This window comes from Myotis myotis, unplaced genomic scaffold (genome assembly GCF_014108235.1).
Source record: "Myotis myotis isolate mMyoMyo1 unplaced genomic scaffold, mMyoMyo1.p scaffold_m19_p_1, whole genome shotgun sequence".
Lineage (NCBI taxonomy): Eukaryota > Metazoa > Chordata > Mammalia > Chiroptera > Vespertilionidae > Myotis > Myotis myotis.
In genome coordinates this window covers 216,291,684-216,304,995 of record NW_023416313.1, presented here as the reverse complement: position 1 = coordinate 216,304,995, position 13,312 = coordinate 216,291,684, and the positions used below count along the sequence as shown (strand labels likewise).

Below are 13,312 nucleotides of genomic sequence, written 5' to 3'. Positions count from 1 at the left end.
GTTAAGATGCGATGCTGTTCCTCTGGACAGCGGGCGTCCCTGAGAGGTGAGCACTCTCACCCAGCCGGGGACACTTGCTCGGGGCCCCTCTCGGGACAGGGGAAAGTGACGCCGCCCCAGGTGAATCTGACGGAGCTGCACATTTCTGGGGCTTAGGAGGGGTCTTCACATTTTACCACCTCCTCTAATCTCCTCTTTCCTTACAGAAGGCTGCAGGCCCAGCATAGTCTTTCACCCAGAATGAGGCTGCAGGTGCTGCACATTACATCCTTTTCATGCGAGCAGTTTCGCTTCTGCTTATGGGAGGCGGTGTTCTCAAAGTGCCTCGCTCCAGAACCCCCGCTGTGGCGAGCCCGCACGGCCATGGCATACTCAGCCCCAGGGCGCCTTATGTGCCATGTCAGCTCAGCCAGGTTCATGGGCCCTGAGAGGGGGCGGTGAAAGATTTAGAGAAGACAGACAAGAGAAGAAAGCTGGGTCTGGGTGGGACGCTGTCCTCTCTGATGCAGAGCTAGCAACAGCACCAAGGACTACAAGCCGTGTCTTTATTTTATAGCCAGATTCCACGAGGCAAAGTAAGGGTGTGGTCAAGATGTTTACAGCATTCTCGTGGGTTTGGATCCTACTCAATTATATGCACCTGAACTCTATCAAGCCCACGTCACTCAGACACGTGGGGCCATGTGTTCGGACCATAGGTTCAAGCTTACAACTACAGCTGTTGGCTATAATTGTGCTGGGAGGGCTCTGCCCTCCAAGCTGGGACTTGCACGTGGCCATGAGAGAACTGTGCCCTCTCATTAGTCCGAGGCTTGAACCTGTCCAAACACTGTAGTCGCTCTCCACACCCCGCAGCGGAACCCTTGTAAAAATGCAGATTCCTGGTGCCACACGATTCCCGCTGAATTAGACTCAGGGAGCCGTTAAGAACATGGGTTTTAGAGTCAGAACTGGAGCTGGGAGGATGGATGAGCTACCTTTGCCCTGTGGCCATGGACCAGGTATTTAACCTCCATGAGCCTCAGTCTCATCACTTGTACAGAGAGAATGGCCAACAAACAAAGGAATATGGAGCTCACATGGTTGTTACACGGATGAAATGAAATGATACATGTTTAGCCATGCTTGGCACATGGTACGTGTTCAGTACAGGATAGCTCTTCTTTTTATATAATACCAGTAGTCCAAACAGTCTGAGGACCCTACAGGAAATAATAAACGTGACCATCCCCACCAGGGTTAAGATTCGTGCTACAGTACTTTCCACTGCACAGGTTTTGAGGCATCGACAAGACCAGCAACCTCATGAACTCCACCAGGACTCGACCACTACCAAGCCAGGAGGGGGCAGCAGGAGAGAGTGGAGTCTCACCCAGCAGCTCTTCAAATCACAATGCCCAGGGGTAGGGGGCACTTGCACTAACTGAGGTGGGTGCAAGAGTGGCATCACGGGTCACTGGTGGGTATGGCTATCTGACTCTTGGTCCAACTCATAGCTTATTTACATTAGCAAATCACACACGCATCACTATATTCTAGGAAACAACAAAACTCCATTGAGATGTAGATATTGGGAAAGGAGATTAAGCCAGGGTTGGCAAATTTTGCGCTACGAATGTGTTTTACATTTTAAAAGGGTGCTAAGAGGGAGTGGGTAGAAAAAGAGGTCTCTGTGAAGGATATGGAAGAAAAATATCCAGCAAAGTAGGTTGGAAACCTGGAGAAGAGAGCCACAGGTGAGAAGCTCAAGGTGCAGCCGTGACAATGGTAGCGACATTAGGCACTAGAAGTGTCTACTGGTTCTGGACGTGGCTCTCTTTCCTGACTTCTGTCTGGGCCTTCGATTGATTGTGGCACAGGAGCCAGCAGGGGATGGAGGACTGACGGAAGGGGCAGGCGGGCAGTGCAAAGAGCCCATATAGATGGTTCTTTCAAGAAGCTTGGCTGTGAAGGGAGAGAGGAAGGGAAACTGAAGAGAGAAGTTAGGCGGGACCATGGCACCAAGAGCATGTTCAGGTACTGATGAATAATGCTGGTACAGGAAAGGCTGAGGGTGTGAGTGAGAGAGAACAATGTGTGGAGGGAGGTTCCAGGGGAGATGGGAGGGCATCTGGCGCACAAGGGGAAGGTCAGCTGTGGCAGGAGCACACCTCTTCCCTGGCATGGGAGGGTGGAGAAGAGGAGGAGGTACGCTGGGTGGTTGCCAAGGGAGGACCTTGAGTTTCCTGGGGCCTCAAATTTGTTCCATGTTATCCATGGAAAGGATGGATTCACTGTCAATGACAATCAGAGACAATAAAACTGATTAAAAGAAGGGCCGAGGAAAGAGGGACAGTCTTGGGGACCCAGGGCTGTAATGGGTCAGATAGACATGGTGGACTGAATAATTCCTCCAGCAGCCAGCACCCTAGGAAGGAGCAGGCTCCAGAAGTGGGGTTCAGCTGGGTGGGTCCACAAAGAAGGATAAGTGGACAAGAGTGATTAGAGAGAGATGCAGGATAGAGAGGAAGGTGCCCCAGGAGTTAACAGTAGTCAAAGGTTAGGTGTCCAGCAGAGGGGTCAAGGTCACGTCTGTATATAGACTAGATTCCCTCTGCAACAAAGAAAGTGATTGGAGGCAGGCGAGGTAATAATGGAAAGAGCAGGATTTTTAGAATCAGACAGATGTGGGTTCAAAATCATCCTTACTATTTCCCAAAATGACATTTGGTCTCTAAAATGTGAAAAATAGCCCGGCCGGTGTTGCTCCGTGGTTGAGCGTCAACCTATGAACCAGGAGGTCATGGTTCAATTCCCGGTCAGGGCACATGCCCAGGGTTGCGGGCTTGATCCACATTAGAGGGTCAGCAGGAGGCAGCTGATCAATGATGCTCTCTCATCATTGATGCTTCTACCTCTCCACCTCCCTCTCTGAAATCAATAAAAAAATATTTTTTAAGTGTAAAAAATACATGCCTTGAAGAACTTGCAAGAATTCGATGAAATAATTTAATATAAAGTACTCCAACTAGACATTACCATTTCCCAGGTGCCTGTCTTATTATTTAGTGCTCTAACTTCTGCTTCTAGTAGGTGCCTGGCACATAGTAGGCCTTCAACAGGTACAAATGTCCTCCTCCATCTGGTGAGGTTGGTAGTGTGGGCCCCCTTCCTGTATTCATCAAATCACCTTCTTTGGTTCTGGAACAAGCTCCCCTGAGACAACTGGTATTCCCTTCCTTGACCTGTTCAATCTCAATTATTGCCATAATGAAATGGAACATTGATCTATATTTCCTTTCACTGAGCCAGGCTGTTACTTAGTGATTTCAGGAAAGTATACATCATGGAGGTTGAACTCTCAGACCACAGAGATTCAAGGATCAAGAAGAAGAAGAAGGAGAAGGAGAAGGAGGAGGAGGAGGAAGAGGAGAGGAAGAGGAGGAGGAGGAGGAAGAGGAGGAGGAGGAGGAGGAGAAGGAGGAGGGAGAAGAAGAAAAAGAACAACGACAGAGCCCAATACCACTCTTGCTGGGAGGCTTGGGCAGTAAAGGAAGGGGCTGCCCAACCCAGTAAACAGTCTGACTGGTCTGCGGGAGATAATCACATTGTCACCAGAGGTGTTCCTTTGAAACACAGAGCCAAGAGCTGTCCTGTGTTTTGCAAAAGAAGAAATCTGAGAGAACATTAGGCATCCAGAAGACAGGCAGTAGAGCACAGGTGGGCTGAGAAACTGGCAGACTGAGAAGACATTAATAACATCAAATTCAGGTCCAAAGCACACATCTGTGGTAACACGGCACAAAGACATAAGCTGTTCCCAGTTTCTGCTCTCCCTTTCTTCCTTTTAGAAAGAGAACTCTTAAGTTGTAGTTGGGAGTATTTAGTTGGCCCAGCTAGCCATTACCATTTCCCAGACTCACTTGCAGCTAAGTGTGCCCAAGTTCTGCCCATGGCCTATGAGTGGAAGGACATGGCCAACTTCTAGATAATGTCATTTGAGTGGGGCTGTTTGCCCTCCACCTCCATCCCTGCTCTTCCTCCAGACAGAACAGAAGGTGGACGGGATGTTGAGCCAGCTTTGACTATGCAGAAGAGAACACAGTAGGAATGGAGAACAACACAATGGAAGGAACCTGGGTTCCTGAATGACCCTGTGGAGTAGAGTTGTTTATTTGTCCTGACCATCTACCTCTTCTTAGCTATAAGGCAAAAGACTTCTATTCTTTTTGGGGTCTTTTGGTTACCACTTAGCTCATACCCTACCTAATATAGATATTTCCCAAAGGTACAGAGAATAATAATTTTTGTACAGACCGTGATATTTATTGAACCCTTACTCTGCTAGGCATTGTTGTAAACATTTTACATGTATTGTCGCATTTAATCCACACAACACTCGCAAATGAGGGCTTTTATCCCCATTTTACAGAAAGAAGGCGCAGGGAGATTCAAGACTTTCCCTAAAGACTTGTAGCTAATGAGTGGCCTACCCAGCAGTCAGACAAGTATGCTGGAGAGCAAACCCTTAGTCACTATGTTTATCAAAGCATAACTTTTTACAATTCTATGCAGTCAAAAGGACACAATTTTCCAGGGAGCTGTGCCTGAATATTAACTTGTCTTGCCATTTACTGCAGGATCAAGGCAAGGCATTTCGCTTCTCTACTAGTTGGTTTTCCCCAAGAGCGTACGAAGGGGGCCCACACTATGGACCTCACAGAACTGCTGGGATGATAAAAATGAACTCTAAGAAATGCTTTGAAAGCTGTAAGTGTGGCATAAATTAAATAGGGCCTTAAGGAAGGCTGGGGAATCCTTAAACCAAAATAACAAAATGCACTCAATTTTTTTAAAAAATGCAAATACCATCTAGCAATTTGGCAGGTCGCCTGGGAAGGCTGCTGAAATATACTAAGGAGAGGGGTACGTTTGGTTTCGGGCATCTGTCATCCTCAACTGAAAAAGGGAGAGATTAACTGAAATGAATTGAAAGAAAGCCTACCTGTGTTTGTGGTGTGCATGTGCATGCACACGCACGCGCGTGCGCACACACACACACACACACACACACACACACACACAGGCTCCCAGTAGAAGAGATTGTTACGGAGAGCAGGAGTAGCAACAATCCTCAAGGCCTGTGGGAAGCAGGCAGGTGCAGAGGTTGGGGCGTGGGTGGGGAATGCAAAATGCCTTCAGTGTGAATGGGGACCTTGGGGAACAGGAGCTCCAGCTTTAGCCACCCTGCTGCCGTGAGAGCCTGGTGTTGCCAGACCTTTCAGAATCACATGTGAAGTGACCCCATTTTCCAGGAATGCTCCAATTTACAAATAAAACATGTCAAGGGCCAGCAGTTGACCTCCCGGGATCTGGCCCTGGAGCCAGAAGTCACATTTGAGTCTTTAAGGTCCTTCATCATGATTATGCACAAGCCACAGTTGAGCTTTCTCTCAGCTCACAGACTCCTCCCCTCGCCCGCCCCCGCCACCCCACTCCGCCCTGCCTCACCCCATGCCACCTTCCTCTCCTTCCTCCTCACCTTAACTCCACCCCTCAGGCGGGGCCAGCTCCCTCTTTGCTTTCTACTCTTGGACCTCTCTTCCCCTTCCTTTTCGCTTGTACCCAGCTATCTGGGAGACACAAATGAGCTTCCCTCCTCTGCCTGCCAATCAATGCCAACACTCTTCTTTCTGCCAACATCATCTCGACCTGCTACCTGCCCACCCCCCCATGCTGACTTTTGCATGTGTTCTCATGAAGTAAGGGGGACTGCAGGTAGCTCTCAATTGTCTGTAATGAAGGTGGGAGGGGAGGCACAGATACTGCTAGAGAGGAGACGCCCCAAAGCCAAGTGGTTTTGCCTTTAGTGTTTGGTGGCGTACAAGTCAGAAGCACATCACTGTGGTCACTTGTGCCATGCTGGTCCTGGCCCCCAGTGGAGACGGAGACAAGCAGCACTTGGGTCTGGACCAGGGGTGGGCAAACTTTTAGACTCGAGGGCCACAATGGGTTCTTAAACTGGACTGGAGGGCCGGAACAAAAGCATGGATGGAGTGTTTGTGTGAACTAATATAAATTCAAAGTAAACATCATTACATAAAAGGGTACGGTCTTTTTTTTTTTTTTTAGTTTTATTCATTTCAAACGGGCCGGATCCGGCCCCGCGGACCGTAGTTTGCCCACAGCTGGACTCTGGACAAAGCCTTGAAGAAAACAGTCAAACTCCGCCTCCAGGTGGAGGTGATGACCTGGGTGCTGCCTCACCTTTGCCTCTTCTCTAAGGTCCCTGCGTGTGTCCTTCGGGTGCTCAGGGAACTTTGACCGGCCAATTGCCCCAGTGTCTGCGGCAGCCTGTAGTCCCTTCACCCCCACGGCCACCCGCCATGCGGGTCATTCAGCCGCATCACCTCCTCGCAGCAAGCGCCTGCCCCAGAGCTGACAGGTACCTCTGACGGGTTTCAGTTTCGCTTCCTTGGCCTTCACATGACCTGGGGGTTCTCAGGGCAAAGACAGGGACCACCAGGCCCACGCAGGAGGGAGGACAGAGGGGAGAAAGGCTTCCCACACCTGAGCTATTGTCAGTCATCCTGTGCTGAGCAGAGCCCGGACTTTTCAAAGAGAGAGACAGAGACCCGCCCGCATCCCCCGCTTGGAGGATTTCAGGAAACTTTCTGCCCTGCTCAGGGGCTGTGCCCTGCCAGCCCAGGGGCGGGCTCTCTGCAGACTCCGCTCCTCTGGGAGCTGGGAGGGCGGGTCTGTGCTGTGTTCCCTGCCCTCCTGACTTACAGTTTGTTTGGGATGGCTGGCCTAGGACTACACACAGTTCCTCTCTTTGTTTCCACAGCTCTGCAGTGTGCTTCTCTCAAAAAGGCATAAAGGTCCTCTTTCTTCGGCTGGCCTGCGTCCCCGGGTTGTCCTGCAGGGCTGGTCAGCACGCCCAGGCCAGCCCCAGGGACTGTCAGAGCCTCAGTCCACAGGCTGAGCTCACTCCGGCTGTGCTTGGGGGTGTGGCCTCCGTGGCAGGCAGCCACCCCAGCTCTTAAAGCCGCAGAGCCTGGAGCGGCTGGGCGGGCCCTGCAAGCCTGCATCCCGGCCTCCCTGCGGGAGATGGCCTGCTCTCTCTGGAGCAGGGACACGTCATCCAAGGGCTTGGCTGGCCTCACCCCGGGGACTTTGAAAGTTCTGATGCCAGGGTTGCGGTCTGGGCACCACGTGTCTCTCTAGGCCTCAGTTTCCTGGTCGTTTAACGCCCAATAGATGACGATGGCTCTTATGCTTTTCAGAGGGATGCCTCCTTCGAGGGGAAAGCAGGACCTGCTTTCTGCTGCTCTGGCTCCGGCTTCAAAGCCTCAGGACTCGTCTTTTGCCCGAGGATTAAGCCCAAACACCATCCTAAGTCACTCACCAAAAGGTCCCTGCCCCAGCCTGCGGCTTTCCCTTCCCCGCCTCCTCTGACTCTCAGCACAAGTCACGCACCTGAGCCCCTTGCAGGGTCCTCCCTTCAGCTGCAGCCCCTTGCATGCCCCTACCTGTGTCTGGCTCATTCTCTCTGCCCTCTGCCTCCATCTGGCTAACTTGTTCCCTTCCCATATGACTTGGCAGAGCAGAGGTGTGGCTTCCGTTCCAGGCTCCCAAGAACAGGTGAGGTGCCCGCTGTGTGTCCTGCAGCACGCTGTGCTGCTCCTCCTAAAGCCCTTACCCACAGGCATCGCCTGTGGAGCCTTTCTTCTCTCTGCCGGCTGCAAGCTCAGGGTGGGCACGGCCTATTTTCTTACCACCGCCATTTTAATAATATTGGAATGAGTGAGTGATAAAATAAATGGATTTAGAACAAACAAAATAGAAACAGACTCAGATACAGAGAGCAGACTGATGGTTGTCAGAGGGGACTGTGTATGTGTGTGGGGGGTGGGGGGGTGGAGGGACTGGCTGAGAAGGGTGGAGAGATTCAGAAGTACAAATTGGTCGTTACAGAATAGTCACACAGACGTAAAAGTATAGCACAGGGAAAATAGTCGATGATGTTGTAATATCTATGGATGGTGCCAGATGGGTGCTTGAAATATCAGAGGGAATACTTTGTAAAGTATAAAGTCTAACCATGATGCTGTATACCTGAATTTAGTACAAAATAGCATTGAATGTTGACTGCCATTCAAAAATAAAAATTAAAGAAATGAGTGGGTTTAATAGAATGAGTGAGTGAACGTTCTCTTTTACTATAGAATCAGAAACCTTATGTGGTGCAATCCTACCTGCCCAGGGTGCTGTCTCTGACCAACGAGACCCTCGGGCGTAACTCTGCTAAGGCCCATAGTGACCACAGCTACCCATCCCTCGCCTTCACCAGCCCCAGCTTGCCTACAGAGCACTGGTGTCAAGCTTTCCCTGAGTGATGGCCTATTTCTAGAGGACGAAATAAAGTGAAAGGTAGTTGTTAAACTGTTCCTGGGTCACAGAGGAGCCAGATTCCATCTATTATGTTAAATTTATTAGAAAAGTACTGAAGATGGGAACAACCTAAGTGTCCATCAACAGATGAATGGATAAACAGATGGTATGCACAGCCAATGAAATATTATTCAGCCATGAAAAGGGATGAAATTCTGATACAGGCTACAACATGGATGAACCTCTAAGACATTATGCTACATGAAATAAGCCAGCCACAAAAGGACAAATGTTACCTGATTCCACTTATATAATACTAGAGGCTCAGTGCATGAAATTCTTGCACTTGAGGGGGGTCCCTCAGCCCGGCCTGTGCCCTCTCACAGTCTAGGACCCCTCGGGGGATGTCTGACTGACAGCTTAGGCCCACTCCCCGCACCGTCAGTCAGACATCCTTAACGCTGCCGTGGAGGTGGGAGAGGCTCCCGCCACTGCCACTGTGCTTGCCAGCCGTGAGCCCAGCTTCTGTTTGAGTGGCACTTCCCCTATGGGAGCACACTGAACACCATGGGGGAAGCTCCTGCATTGAGCATCTGCCCCCTGGTGGTCAGTGCATGTCATAGCGACCAGTTGTTCCGCCTTTAGGTCAATTTGCATATTAGCCTTTTATTATATAGGATTTTATTATATAGGATACCTGGAATAGAAAAGTCATAGACACAGAAAGTAGGCTAGAGATAACAGGGGCTGGAGGAGAGGAGGATAGGGAGTTGCTGCTTAATGTGTATAAACTCCTGTTTGGGCCCTAGCCAGTTTGGCTCAGTGTATAGAGCATCGGCCTTCAGACTGAAGGGTCGCAGGTTCGATGCCGGTCAAGGGCACAGCCCGGTTGCGGGCTCGATCCTCAGTAAGGGGTGGGCAGGAGGCAGCAGATCAATGATTCTCATCATTGATGTTTCTATCACTTTCTCCTCCCTTCCTCTCCGAAGTCAATAAAAATATATTTAAAAAAATAAATAAATAAACTTATGCTTGGGGTAATAAAAAGCTCTGCAAATGGATCGTGGTGAGGGTTGTCTAACATTATGAATGTATCGAATGCTACTGAATCACACACTTAAAAATGGTTAATTTTCATGTCATGCATATTTTACCATGAAAAAAACACACACCACTTTATTAGAAACCTGTGGCAACACCCTAACCTGCACCCTCGGGGAATGACTGCTTATAAAGAAGCAGAGCTTCGGGGCCTGAAATGCTCCTGGGCCTGGCCGTTCCTTTCTGGTTTCTGGAGGCCTGAAGCTGAAATGCAGAGCCCGGAAGGTGAAGTTGTGTGGATGACCAGAAGCACCAGGAATGCCAAACATTTACAGTTGGTTTCTTCAGTGGCTGAGATCCAGGGAAAACTGCTAAGGGAGACATAGTCAGAGAGCACCAGAGCGTGTTGGGGAAAGAAGCAATTGCTTGTGTCCAGAGAATGTAGAAGTATAATCAAGCTATTGTGTGCAACTGCTCAGCTAAAATGAGGCCCCCTTGAGAATTAAGAAGTAAACCCAGGTAACTATTGTATGCCAGGTAATTGTGGCTGTTTAAAAGTGAAGAAAAGGAAAGGCAATTGAAGGGACTCAGTGGGTAATAGGAATAAGAATTCAGGATGCTTTTTTTTCCAAAGAGGTGCCTCAACCTGAATTAGACATTAAATTTCCAGATTCGGTCACCTCTGATAACGGTGGGGCTGAGAGAATAGTCCTCCAAAGCTGACTTGTCCTCTAGTTGAAATCAGGTTTCTGCAAACTGCAGAAGAGAGATCAAAGTCCGTTTCTTGTCTCAGCTCCACGGTGCGGGCGTGTCCAGGCCCTACCTGACACCTCAAGGAAAAACCACCAGCCATCAGCCAATACTCTGCAGCATCTTTTTGCTCCTTGTGAAGTCAGCCCAAGAAAGTTTACTTTAGGGCAGGAAAAATGCAGGTTCCTGTCATCTGCGTCCACAAAGGTAGCTGGGAAGGGCTTGGGCTATGGTTTCCAGCTGTCTCCTGCCCAGGCTGGGCCTCCAGTGGGGTCTCCCCCTTTGCTGGGTCATACCACTGTCTTGGCCAAGCGCATTTGCACTTCTCATCTCCTGTCTGCCTGGCCTCTCTCAGGGAAGGGGGGGGGGGGATGTTGAATATTACAATCTGAACCTCACCCCCCAGGGATGAGACCCCCAGGGTCCAGGGGAGCCAATGCATTAAAAACAGCCAGGCCTCAGAGCCCCTACAGGTCCAGGGACGGATATAGGGGCAGGCTTAGTCATTTCCCTATCTTCAGATCTCTAAGCTTTACTTCTTCCAGAAAACTACCTGACCTCTCCCCCACCCCTGCCCCCACCCCGCCCCAGACCAAACCAGCAAGCACTTCCTGTTACAAGTTCTCAGAGCTCCCAAACTTTGTCCTTTAAAGCACTCATTGCTGTATGGAATTCTAAATTCATAAAATTATTAGGTTGTCTGACTCTCCCACTAGACATCAAGCAGCTCTACAGCAGGAAATGCACATGTTTTGTTGACGGCCGTGTCTCCTGTGCCTAACAAAATCACCAGCACATAGTAGGTGCTCAGTCACCATAGTAGGTGCTCAATCAATTCTTGTTGACTGCATGAATCAATGGGAGCCAGAGGAGATGGAAAGGGTGTTCAGAAATATTGCCTTTGAGTCCTGAAAATTAAACTTGCTCCCATGTTAATAATAGCTACCATTTCCAACCATATTAGCAACTGTAACCGTTTACTGAGTTTTTACTATATGCCATGTTCATGGTTTACCTAATTTAGGGGTTGTCTCATTTGGCCCTGAAAGCTATGCTCTGGAGCAGACGTTACAGAAAACCGGAGAAGAACCAAGCAACGCTTAGAGAGATGGAGTTACATTTATTATTATTATTATTATTATTATTATTATTATTATTACGCGCAGGCCCAGAGGAATGTCTCTCAAATTCTGGGCCAAGTCACACAGGAAGTTTCCTGTATTTATATCTTTTTACCTTCTTTGTCTCCCAAATATGGGGTTTTCTGCTCCCCTTTGCAAGTTCTGAAAGAGCCCTATGTGCTGGGGCTTTGAGACCTCAACCAAAGGCTTGGCCTGGTGCCAGCACTGATAACTTCATCTGGGGAAGGTTTGATGGTCTCTCTGAAATGGGAGTAGTCTTATTTTCCTTATTATTTAAGCCAGCAAGCATTTACAGAAGCCAAAATGCAGGGTTAAAATGTCAAACAGCAGTTTTTATATAACATGGATGCTTCCCAGACACTATAATTCCATATCAAACATAAGAAAACTGGCCCAGCCAGTGTGCTCAGTGATTGAGCTTCAACCTATGAACCAGGAGGTCATGGTTCGATTCCCAGTCAGGGCACATTCCCCAGGTTGCTGGCTCGATCCCCAGTGTGGGGCATGCAGGAGGCAGCCGATCAATGATTTTTTTCTCATCATTGATGTTTCTAACTCTCTCTCTCTGAAATCAATAAAAATATATATATTTTTTAAAAAGATAAGAAAACTGAAGCTCTGAGAAGTTGCTAAGTGTCTTGCCCATGGTCATACAGACATCAAGTGGCAGAGCGAGGATCTGACTATGGCTGGGTCCTTCATACACATACTAGTAACGGCACTTCATCCTCATGGGAACTCTAGGAGATAAGGCCCAGAGAGGGTAAGCAACCTGCAAAAGGTTCCACAGTTAGAAAGCCACAGTGAGGCTTCAAACCAGGCTCTGATCCTAAAGACTGCTCTCAAAAAGAATGTCTTCATGGCTCAGGAGAAAATGTCATTTTAAAAAACGACTAGAGAAGTGCGTTGAGGGAGGCCACCCGGGGGAATTAGAACCAGAAATCTGGATTCCATTGAACAGAAGACCAGAAGTGCCCATTGAAGAGGCTGCCCGCACCCCTCTCCCCCACCCCAGCGTGGTGCCTACTGGACATTCCTGTCCTACTCAGTCTCAGGAAATGACCTTTCCTCTGAATTCTCCCAGCCTGGAGCCACTACCTGGGATTGGACCCTTTATCTAAGAACGAAGCCTGGGGCAGGGGAGGGTTTCCTGTGACCTCTCTGTCAGTCTCCCAGCTTCACAGGGCCTGGCAGGCACTCGGCCAGCCTCTCCCTCCTCGGCGCTGGGGCCCCACACAGCTGGGAGTTCCTGAAAGGCTGGGCAGCCTGGTCCGCAGTCTCAGGAACAGCTCCTAGTCCCTTCTGCTGGTCGGGCAGAGGAAGACCGTGGCTCTAGAGTGGGGCCCACCCACCGGGAGACTCCATAAGCACAGCCTGGCTTCTGCACAAGGGACCAGTGGTTTTCAGAGTTTTCAAAAGTACATTTCTCAGCCACAAATAATGCCATTGTCACGGTGGCACTTCCTGTTTTACACAAAGCAACCCGATTAGAAACAGAAAGAGGCAAAAGGCTGGCATTCATGGCAACTGCTTGGTTGTTTGGGAAATGCTGACTTCTGGGATGGTTTAGAGGCCGACCAGACACATGAGAGGCGTGGGGCGGGGGCGCCAGCTTTGCCTCCACTGCCTGCTATTCCAGCCCCCGGGGCCTGGATCCTCGCAACCAATTTCCCAACTGGTCCTGATGCTCCGGTCTCTTCCCCTCGTTCTCCATAGGCTTCCAGACCAACTGTCCCCAGATGGTATGCTGGTGACATCATCTCTGTGCTCAAGACCCGTCCGTGGCCTTTCCACAGACCAGAGTGAAGTCTGCAGCCTTAGCCAGGCACCCAAAGTCCTCCTGTGGTGACCCTGACCACACTTAACACAGACTCAGCTTCCGGCGCTGAAACCAGCACAAAATGTAAGAGGGAACCAAATAACTCAGCCACCAGGATAAGAACGTATCTTTAAAAATAGAAATTAATGCAAAAAGAAATCCGTGATGAGCAAGATACAAAATTTCA

At 49.5% G+C, this 13,312-nt stretch overlaps 1 protein-coding gene across 3 annotated transcripts in view; it reads right to left on the bottom strand.

The window, feature by feature from the left end:
• The window catches only part of DGLUCY (D-glutamate cyclase), a 62,026-nt gene extending 55,056 nt beyond the window's left edge, over positions 1–6,970 (bottom strand). For all 3 annotated transcript variants that reach the window (XM_036315574.1, XM_036315581.1, XM_036315569.1), the window contains exon 1: positions 6,769–6,970. The gene's annotated coding sequence lies outside the window, so the exon portion shown is untranslated. The remainder of the gene's footprint in view (positions 1–6,768) is intronic.
• Positions 6,971–13,312: the final 6,342 nt, after the last annotated feature.